At 37.6% G+C, this 8319-nt stretch overlaps 1 long non-coding RNA gene across 1 annotated transcript; it reads left to right on the top strand.

The window, feature by feature from the left end:
* Positions 1–1039: 1039 nt before the first annotated feature.
* On the top strand, positions 1040–4149 carry LOC146681734 (uncharacterized). The gene is made up of 4 exons (XR_014918195.1): positions 1040–1809; positions 2187–2339; positions 2701–2788; positions 3369–4149. It is a non-coding gene; the product is annotated as an uncharacterized LOC146681734 (long non-coding RNA).
* The last annotated feature ends 4170 nt before the right edge of the window (positions 4150–8319 follow it).

The raw sequence follows: 8319 nt of genomic DNA, 5'->3' as shown, positions 1-8319 counted from the left end.
ATTCATAGTTTTGAGTTCTCTTGATGATTTTCTGTTCATGTTATATTTGTTGTTCCTGCTTTTAGTTAAAGTCACTGTATCTTCCCTGTGTTCCATGTGTCATATTCATTCAGCCTGTGGTTGTGTCCAAATTCATGGGGCATCCTCCTGAGGACCCAGCCTTCGTGGTCTACGTTTGCCGGGTAGTAGGCCGGAAGTAGACGGCTGGGGAAATTGGACGGTCTAGCCTTCTGATTAGTGTCACCGCTATCTCGGTGGAGTTTAATAAACTCGGCCGTCTGCTCCTTGCTATCTAAAATATAACAGGACACTGGCGTAAATTCTCGACCGTCTCATACTTCTGTTTAATCAGTTTTCTGTTTGATGTTTATTCAGCTGTGTAAAAACCAAGGAGGAACCCACCAGGGGGATTAATAAAGTTTTCTTTTATCTAATCTAATAACTTTAATCTCAGCCAAACCGATTGACTCACGAACAAATAAAACACTGAAAAAAGCCCAACAATAACATTTTTAGGTTATCTAAGTGACTTATATATTACGTTTAACCTGAGTAGCGAAGGTCTCGGTGATCTGAAAATAATGTACCGGGAGTTGTGCCGTTCTCGGCGGCTTCAGTGACCCTCAAGCTCCCGACTAGCTATTGAGCTGGTGGGTAGCAGACGTCTCCGAAAACGTCGAAACACTTTTGCAAATATGCGATATCTTGATAAACCGAGCAGATATTTGATGTTTACACTGCTACTTTCTCGCCTGAAAATATGTTAAAAGTTTATTTTGTGACCCAGAAAGATTAGTAAGAGTAATTTTAAAACTTAGTAGCGGCCGCCATTGTTGGAAACTGGAGTTTGGGATATGGTAGGCCACGAAGGACACACCCGACCCATCCTTCAAATTCGGGGAAAAGGAGGACGCATTTGTCGGCTGCATTCGGAGGAGTCTACGAATTTGGACAGCCTTCGGCGCGTCGCTGTGACGTAATCGGTCTACAAATGCGGCCTCAGGAGGATGCAGCCCATGAATATGGACACGCTACACTGAAAAAAAGGGACTGGCCATCTCTTGGATTTATGTAAGCATCTTGCATGTATTTAACACAATTGCCTCATGTTTTAAAGATAAATGTAACTATATAGTGTAAAAACTACATGATATGCAGAAAGGGTGTATTAAATTGTTCATATCATGTTCAGGTGAAGTAAGTCAATAAGATAGCAACGTTAAATCTCGTGAAACCACGCGTGATTTCATCTCGCGGGCTTTGGATCGTGGTTTAAAAAATGCATCCATCTCAGTCAAGTCGAGCAGCCAACTCTACGTTTTTTGGTATGTCTTGATTTTTTGAATTAATATTTACCATATTTCAGCCAAATGTAGTTAAACGTCTAAAGTGCCGCCATGTAACATGCTAAAAAAGAGCCGTTAGCTTATTTGCTGTTTTATCTGTTATCAAAGAATTGGCGCTTTTTCATTTGAATTTGTCTTTGGCACAAGAGCCGTAATATCACATTAAACCTAATTACGAGGCACTCATAACATAATTTGGTTTTCTGTGTGAATAGATTTGTCAACTGACTCTTCAGTTACATTGTGTATTTACTGCACCGTGGTGTTAGTGAGATTTTGGACATTGAACAGCTTTAGCTAATATCATCAGCGGCATTATGCTAGCTTACATCCCTACCCCTCCTGCCCTCACCTGCTGTCCTTTTGTTTTTGTTTTTGTTTTTGTTGATGCACATTGAGAGACCACATCTATTCTGCATTTCACCAGGAGTCAGCTGATGGATTGTGGGTTCAAGGTGTTATGGTAAGAAAGTATATTCTATTTTCGCTTAAGGTTTCTGTAACTTAATTATAATAGGTTTTTTATAATTATTAGGTGCATGCATACTCAAATAGACCACCCTATTAATACAACTGAGAAATCCAAAATCTGCCATAGGTTTAACTTATACCTGTATGTATTGTCAGAAAGGTGATTACTGGACTCGCATTAATGCACACTTGAACTAAAATGAGGTTGTAACTTGTGGGTTCTTGGGTTGCAAATCAGAAATAAACATCTTTGGATTTTTTTTAATCCCATAAGATCTGGAAACACAGTTTTTATTCAACAAAACATTACTGATTATTAACCAAGCACAGTGCCTGCTGTTATTTCAAAATAATTTTATGTCATTTCAGATGAAATGCAGCATTCCAGTGCATCCCAACCATGCCTTTACAGTCAAGGTTTCTGACGGAGCTGAGTTTCTCTCTGACAGTCTGCTGAAAGTGTTTGCAAAGTGATCGGGGGAACAGGGCACAAAGCTAAAGGATGTAGCTGCCATGATGACAGTAAGAACTTTAAAATTCTTTAACTACAAAGTGTATATGTATTGCATTAGGTCAGTAAAAGATTTTTATGCTGCATCCATTGAAACAGTCAACTATTACCTGTGAGTACTGATTCCACCGAAAGGATGCCATAATTTTCGTCATGCATTTACTGGCCCACTGAGAAAAATTGATCTTTTTAAAAAAATAAATGTTCTGGAAACTATATATCCATAAAGTTGATGTCAAACAGGAACTTTTGATATTGCTTTGTAGATGCTGGTGTTGCATGTTGACTGGTTTAAGTTTTGGTCTGGGATCATTTTCTTCTGTGCTACTGAAAAGTTCACAAATCTCTGTTTTCTTTGTTATAATACTTTAGGATGACATTAATGCTCGAAGGGAGTCTCATCAAAGTGCTCCGCATCTGTGTGAAAGACAATTGCAACATCTTGGTGCAGGAGTTCATGGTGAGTGTTTTATGAGTAGATTGTGGCTTTGTGGCTTAAAAATGCATTTAGTTATCCACTTGATCCTCATTGGACCAGTTAGGACCAGTAGTCCTCTTTAATAATTTGAAGTTCACATGAGGCCTGGTAGTGAACTCAGCCGCCGGCCCTTGAGGCCCCACCCCTGTATTAGGGGTCACATCAGTGTGAAAAAACTTTAAATTTGTCATTCTAGTGAACAAAGGAAAATCCCACCAGTATTTACATTAGCTTTTGTTTGAAAAAAAAAAAAGACCAACAGCTAACCAAATTGTGGGGCTGAAAGTCTAAATTCTAACATCTTCTGAGTGACAAAACCTGGATTTCTGATGGGCCGGTGTCTTTCTAACAAAAACTAATGTAAAGCATTTGAAATTATGTTTTTCACCCTCTCTTAGAAACTCTGTTAGACCATGAATGGCAGCATGGCAGGCCACTCTTTGGCTATAGCTATTTACTATGTTGCTTGCATTGGTTTAAATTACTCTAACATTAGAACTGGTAGATTCAAAAGAGATGAGTTTAAAAAGGAATCTTAAAGAAATGTTTTGTGTTTAACCAGGACTTGACTGAGGCCACTGCACAGATTGAGAAAACCACAATGAACATCTGTCTCCAGAGGATGCACCAGGCAATGACTTTTCTGACGTTGGCATCATCATCGAGGGTATAGTAGTTCTTCAAGATCTGGATAACGTGACCTTTGCAGTAGCCATGCTGTTTGGACCTTTTTTATTCCTTCAACATGAGTTACCCATCACAACTCTGCTACACTTTTGAGGTGATTCAAAGGGTGGTAATGGAGTTGGATGCAACTCAGCTCTCAAGAAAAGCTCACAACTAAGACAAAACTGCTCCTGCAACGAAGCTCACTGTTATGCATGTGAGGTGACCAGCTCTAGGTGAGAGGACATTTAAATCTCACACTTGTTCTGCTGCATTTTTGAAGCTCAATTCCAGGAACAGATCGCAGGGTTCATTTTTATATACACTGCAACTGCCATGAGGACGAGCCGTTTTTTTGTTGTTGTTGTTGTTTGTTTTTCCTTTTGCTCTGTACAAGTTCTCTGTCTGTTTGGCAGCATTTTTAAATTTCTCTTTGTATTTTTTCTTTCTTTTACTAGTGAAGAGATGTAGCATGAACAGTTATGCAGTCTAAATATCCCATATGGGCCGTGTGAAATGGTATTTTCAGTTTCATTCAGTTGAAGTAAGGAACGTTGAATATTTCTAAGTGTGCTGTTTTGAACCAAGATGTCACAGTATGATCAGTGCCGTAATTTTTGACAGTCACTGTATCAATGTTATTTTTGCATCTCTTGAATAAAGGTTTTGACCTGCAAGTGCTAATTTCTTTAGTTATTGGGGTAAAATGGGTAATGTTAATAGGAAGGTGTTTGCCAATTCAGTAACCTAATTTAATGTTAATGGAAACTAACATTACCTCAAATTGTTTAGTTATAATTGTTGTTTAACTGAATCTTGACGTTAGAGGCCTTAAATAGAATGTTTTGTATTGTTCTTTCCCAACATTTTTCAAAAGAAAGAGTCTAATTTCTTTGCTGTGATTGATTCCAGAGAACACGGAAGAACTGACATTATTTAACTGTTGATTTATATAGATTCAGTAGAGGAGTAATGTCAGTTTAATTCTTTACCTACTGTCAATGCAGTGAAATTAGACATTTTGTTTTGAAAGGTTACTGGTGGATGCCAGCAACCATCTTGGAAGAGAACAATATAATCTGTTATAAGGCCTCCATTTGAAAATAGTGTATTTGATACTAGAATATAATAGCAAAATGTAATTTGAAGATAACATGTAGTATTTAAGTGACCAAGTAGTATTGGGTAAAAGTTATTGAATGGTGTTGGGATAAAGTGAGAAAATTGTGAAGGATTAAAATATTTCAAGAGCTCAAATTACTTCATCAAAACATGTTTAAGTCACATTTTATCAACACAAATTGCACAGGTTTATTGAACATGAATAAATTGTGTTAATTTAACTCAATTGTTTAAGTTGCTGCCAAAGCAAAACATCTGTGTGCAACAAATGTCCACCATTGAATTAAGTAAATCCAACAACATATTTTTTTCAGTGCACGATAAAATCGCACGTCATGCACAGCCCTCTCTTTCTCTCTCTGTACTTCAAGAACAGTTTCCCATCTAAAAATCTGTTTTCTGTATTATTCGCTTGCTTGTTATGCACAAGTCTACTGTTGTTTACAGCGCAGTCGGCCGCTGTTTTTTTTTTCATTTTACATACTTCCGAAAAGAAAACCTAATTTCTGCCGTTCAATACTGAATAAATTTAAACTTTTTAAAATTATGCAAAATGCAAAACGTTAGCCGTGTCTCTAATAAAACCGCTGTAAAGTCAGAGGTAACGTTCATATGGTTTTCTTTCGTTTTTGATGTACTGCAGAATATTTTTTATAAAATCCCAGGCCAGGAAAACCACCTTCATGTTTTTATGTGTTTTATCTTCAGCTACTTTGACACAAAGGCATCTGCTGTGATGCTCACACCTTTGATAAAGTCTTGCGTGTGTCAGCTTCCTTTTTTTAAATACAAAAATATGTAAATGTACTGATCTGAATTATAATATTTCTGACTGTCAAAATTCCCCATAATCAAATTGAATTGAATTGAATCGAATCGTGGAACAAATCGATTCTGGACCTTAGTGAGACAGCTGCATTACTTAACAATATATTAGCCTCAGCATAAGTCAAAATTTTGAATAGCGGGAGACGTGCATTATCCTGGTTATTTTTTTGGCATATGTGTTTTTTGTCTTTTTTAGCAAAGAAAAATATCTTAAAATCATCAATAAAACCAGGGAGAGAAGGCTTAGCGTTCCTCCATTTAGCACAATGGATATGATATTTACTCAAAAGTATGATGATGTTAATAATGTCTGAGACATCCAATGCTAGATGATCCATATAAAAAAAATTATGATGTAATTCAAACAGTGGCACATCATTAATATTTAGGGAAATCCATTTTTTTAAGTTGCACCAAATACATTGTGTGATAGGGCATAGGAAAAAAAAAGATGTTCTAGGGTTTCATTTTCATCAGTACAAAAAGAACACTGATCCACCTCAAAGCCAAATCTCTTTTTTTAGAAATTCTGCCACAGTATTAGTTTTGTTTAAAGTGTGTTTCTTTAACTTTAGGTAGAATAGGCTATTTCATAAATTTTTAGTATGCTTTATCCAGTGTATATGAAATAACTAAATTAGAACCATGCCATGTAACCATTCTGTTGTAACTATGAAATATTTTGTCTTTGAAGAAACTACTAACAAATTTCTTATTGCATTTTTATCAAACAGCTGACATTGCCCTAGCAATAAATTTGGGAGCACTGATGAGAAATTATTGTATATCATAAAAATTTTAATCAAATGAAGCAGAGGCAGTCGGACCAGTTCACAAAATTTGTTATATTCTCTTTGAGAACAGTTTAGACAATATTTTTCTGAAAAGTCTGTGTAACTTAGAATGACACCGTTATCATCCAACAAATCTGTTATGAATATAATATTTTTGTTCAAACCAGTCACTCTTGAAAATTGATTTTTGATTAAGTGTTATTACCCTATTATTCCATAAGGTTGAATTATGGGGAGAAGTTGTGGGTAAATCTCATTTTCCCAAAAATGCAACGTCTGTTTTGGAAAGTTTGATATCTTTATGGGGATTTTATTTGCCGCAAAATCACATTTCAAAATAAAGTCTAATCCTGTATACTATTTTATTAAACAAGAATCATGGGATGTGGGGCTAAGTAGAGTCTGGCTGTGACAGACAAGATTTTAACCATTTAATTCTAAGGGTGCCAACCATAAATTCCAATTCTGGAGTTTTGATACCACCTTTATTGTATCCCTTCACAAGCTGAGATCTTTCTATGTAATGGGTTTTATTCCTCCACAAAAATTCGAACACATTTCTATTTATGGTTTTCATGGTATTTATCGTTTTTTTTATTTCTTATATTGTTTACGTGGCGCAAAAAAGGTTGGGGACTGCTGTACTAGCAGGTTGCTGACTAGAAATCCTTGTAGTGTTTTGAAATATACCACTTTTTCCATCAGTTTCCTTGTCAGGAAACAACTTCCTGTTCAGCAGAAATGCCTCTGGTTTCACTGGTGTGTGTGAGAGCGTTTCAGTAGTGTGTGTGAGAGCGTTTCAGTAGTGTGTGTGAGAGCGTTTCAGTAGTGTGTGTGAGAGCGTTTCAGTTGTGTGTGTGAGAGCGTTTCAGTAGTGTGTGTGAGAGCTAAAATTTCAGTAGTGTGTGTGAGAGCGTTTCAGTTGTGTGTGTGAGATCGTTTCAGTAGTGTGTGTGAGAGCTAAAATTTCAGTAGTGTGTGTGAGAGCGTTTCAGTAGTGTGTGTGAGAGCGTTTCAGTTGTGTGTGTGAGAGCGTTTCAGTTGTGTGTGTGAGAGCGTTTCAGTAGTGTGTGTGAGAGCTAAAATTTCAGTTGTGTGTGTGAGAGCGTTTCAGTAGTGTGTGTGAGAGCGTTTCAGTAGTGTGTGTGAGAACGTTTCAGTTGTGTGTGTGAGAGCTAAAATTTCAGTTGTGTGTGTGAGAGCGTTTCAGTAGTGTGTGTGAGAGCGTTTCAGTAGTGTGTGTGAGAACGTTTCAGTAGTGTGTGTGAGAGCTAAAATTTCAGTAGTGTGTGTGAGAGCGTTTCAGTAGTGTGTGTGAGAGCTAAAATTTCAGTAGTGTGTGTGAGAACGTTTCAGTAGTGTGTGTGAGAGCTAAAATTTCAGTTGTGTGTGTGAGAGCGTTTCAGTAGTGTGTGTGAGAACGTTTCAGTAGTGTGTGTGAGAGCTAAAATTTCAGTAGTGTGTGTGAGAGCGTTTCAGTAGTGTGTGTGAGAGCTAAAATTTCAGTAGTGTGTGTGAGAGCGTTTCAGTAGTGTGTGTGAGAGCGTTTCAGTTGTGTGTGTGAGAGCTAAAATTTCAGTTGTGTGTGTGAGAGCGTTTCAGTAGTGTGTGTGAGAGCGTTTCAGTAGTGTGTGTGAGAGCGTTTCAGTTGTGTGTGTGAGAGCGTTTCAGTTGTGTGTGTGAGATCGTTTCAGTAGTGTGTGTGAGAACGTTTCAGTTGTGTGTGTGAGAGCTAAAATTTCAGTTGTGTGTGTGAGAGCGTTTCAGTAGTGTGTGTGAGAGCGTTTCAGTAGTGTGTGTGAGAGCGTTTCAGTTGTGTGTGTGAGAGCGTTTCAGTTGTGTGTGTGAGATCGTTTCAGTAGTGTGTGTGAGAGCTAAAATTTCAGTAGTGTGTGTGTGAGAGCGTTTCAGTAGTGTGTGTGAGAGCGTTTCAGTTGTGTGTGTGTGAGAGCGTTTCAGTAGTGTGTGTGAGAGCGTTTCAGTAGTGTGTGTGAGAGCTAAAATTTCAGTAGTGTGTGTGAGAGCGTTTCAGTAGTGTGTGTGAGAGCGTTTCAGTAGTGTGTGTGAGAGCTAAAATTTCAGTAGTGTGTGTGAGAGCGTTTC

The sequence above is a fragment of the Copadichromis virginalis genome, linkage group LG23, assembly GCF_057382275.1.
Source record: "Copadichromis virginalis isolate Kocher_CV1m ecotype Utaka linkage group LG23, C_Virginalis_male_GT1.1, whole genome shotgun sequence".
Lineage (NCBI taxonomy): Eukaryota > Metazoa > Chordata > Actinopteri > Cichliformes > Cichlidae > Copadichromis > Copadichromis virginalis.
This window is presented reverse-complemented; position numbering and strand designations above follow the sequence as displayed.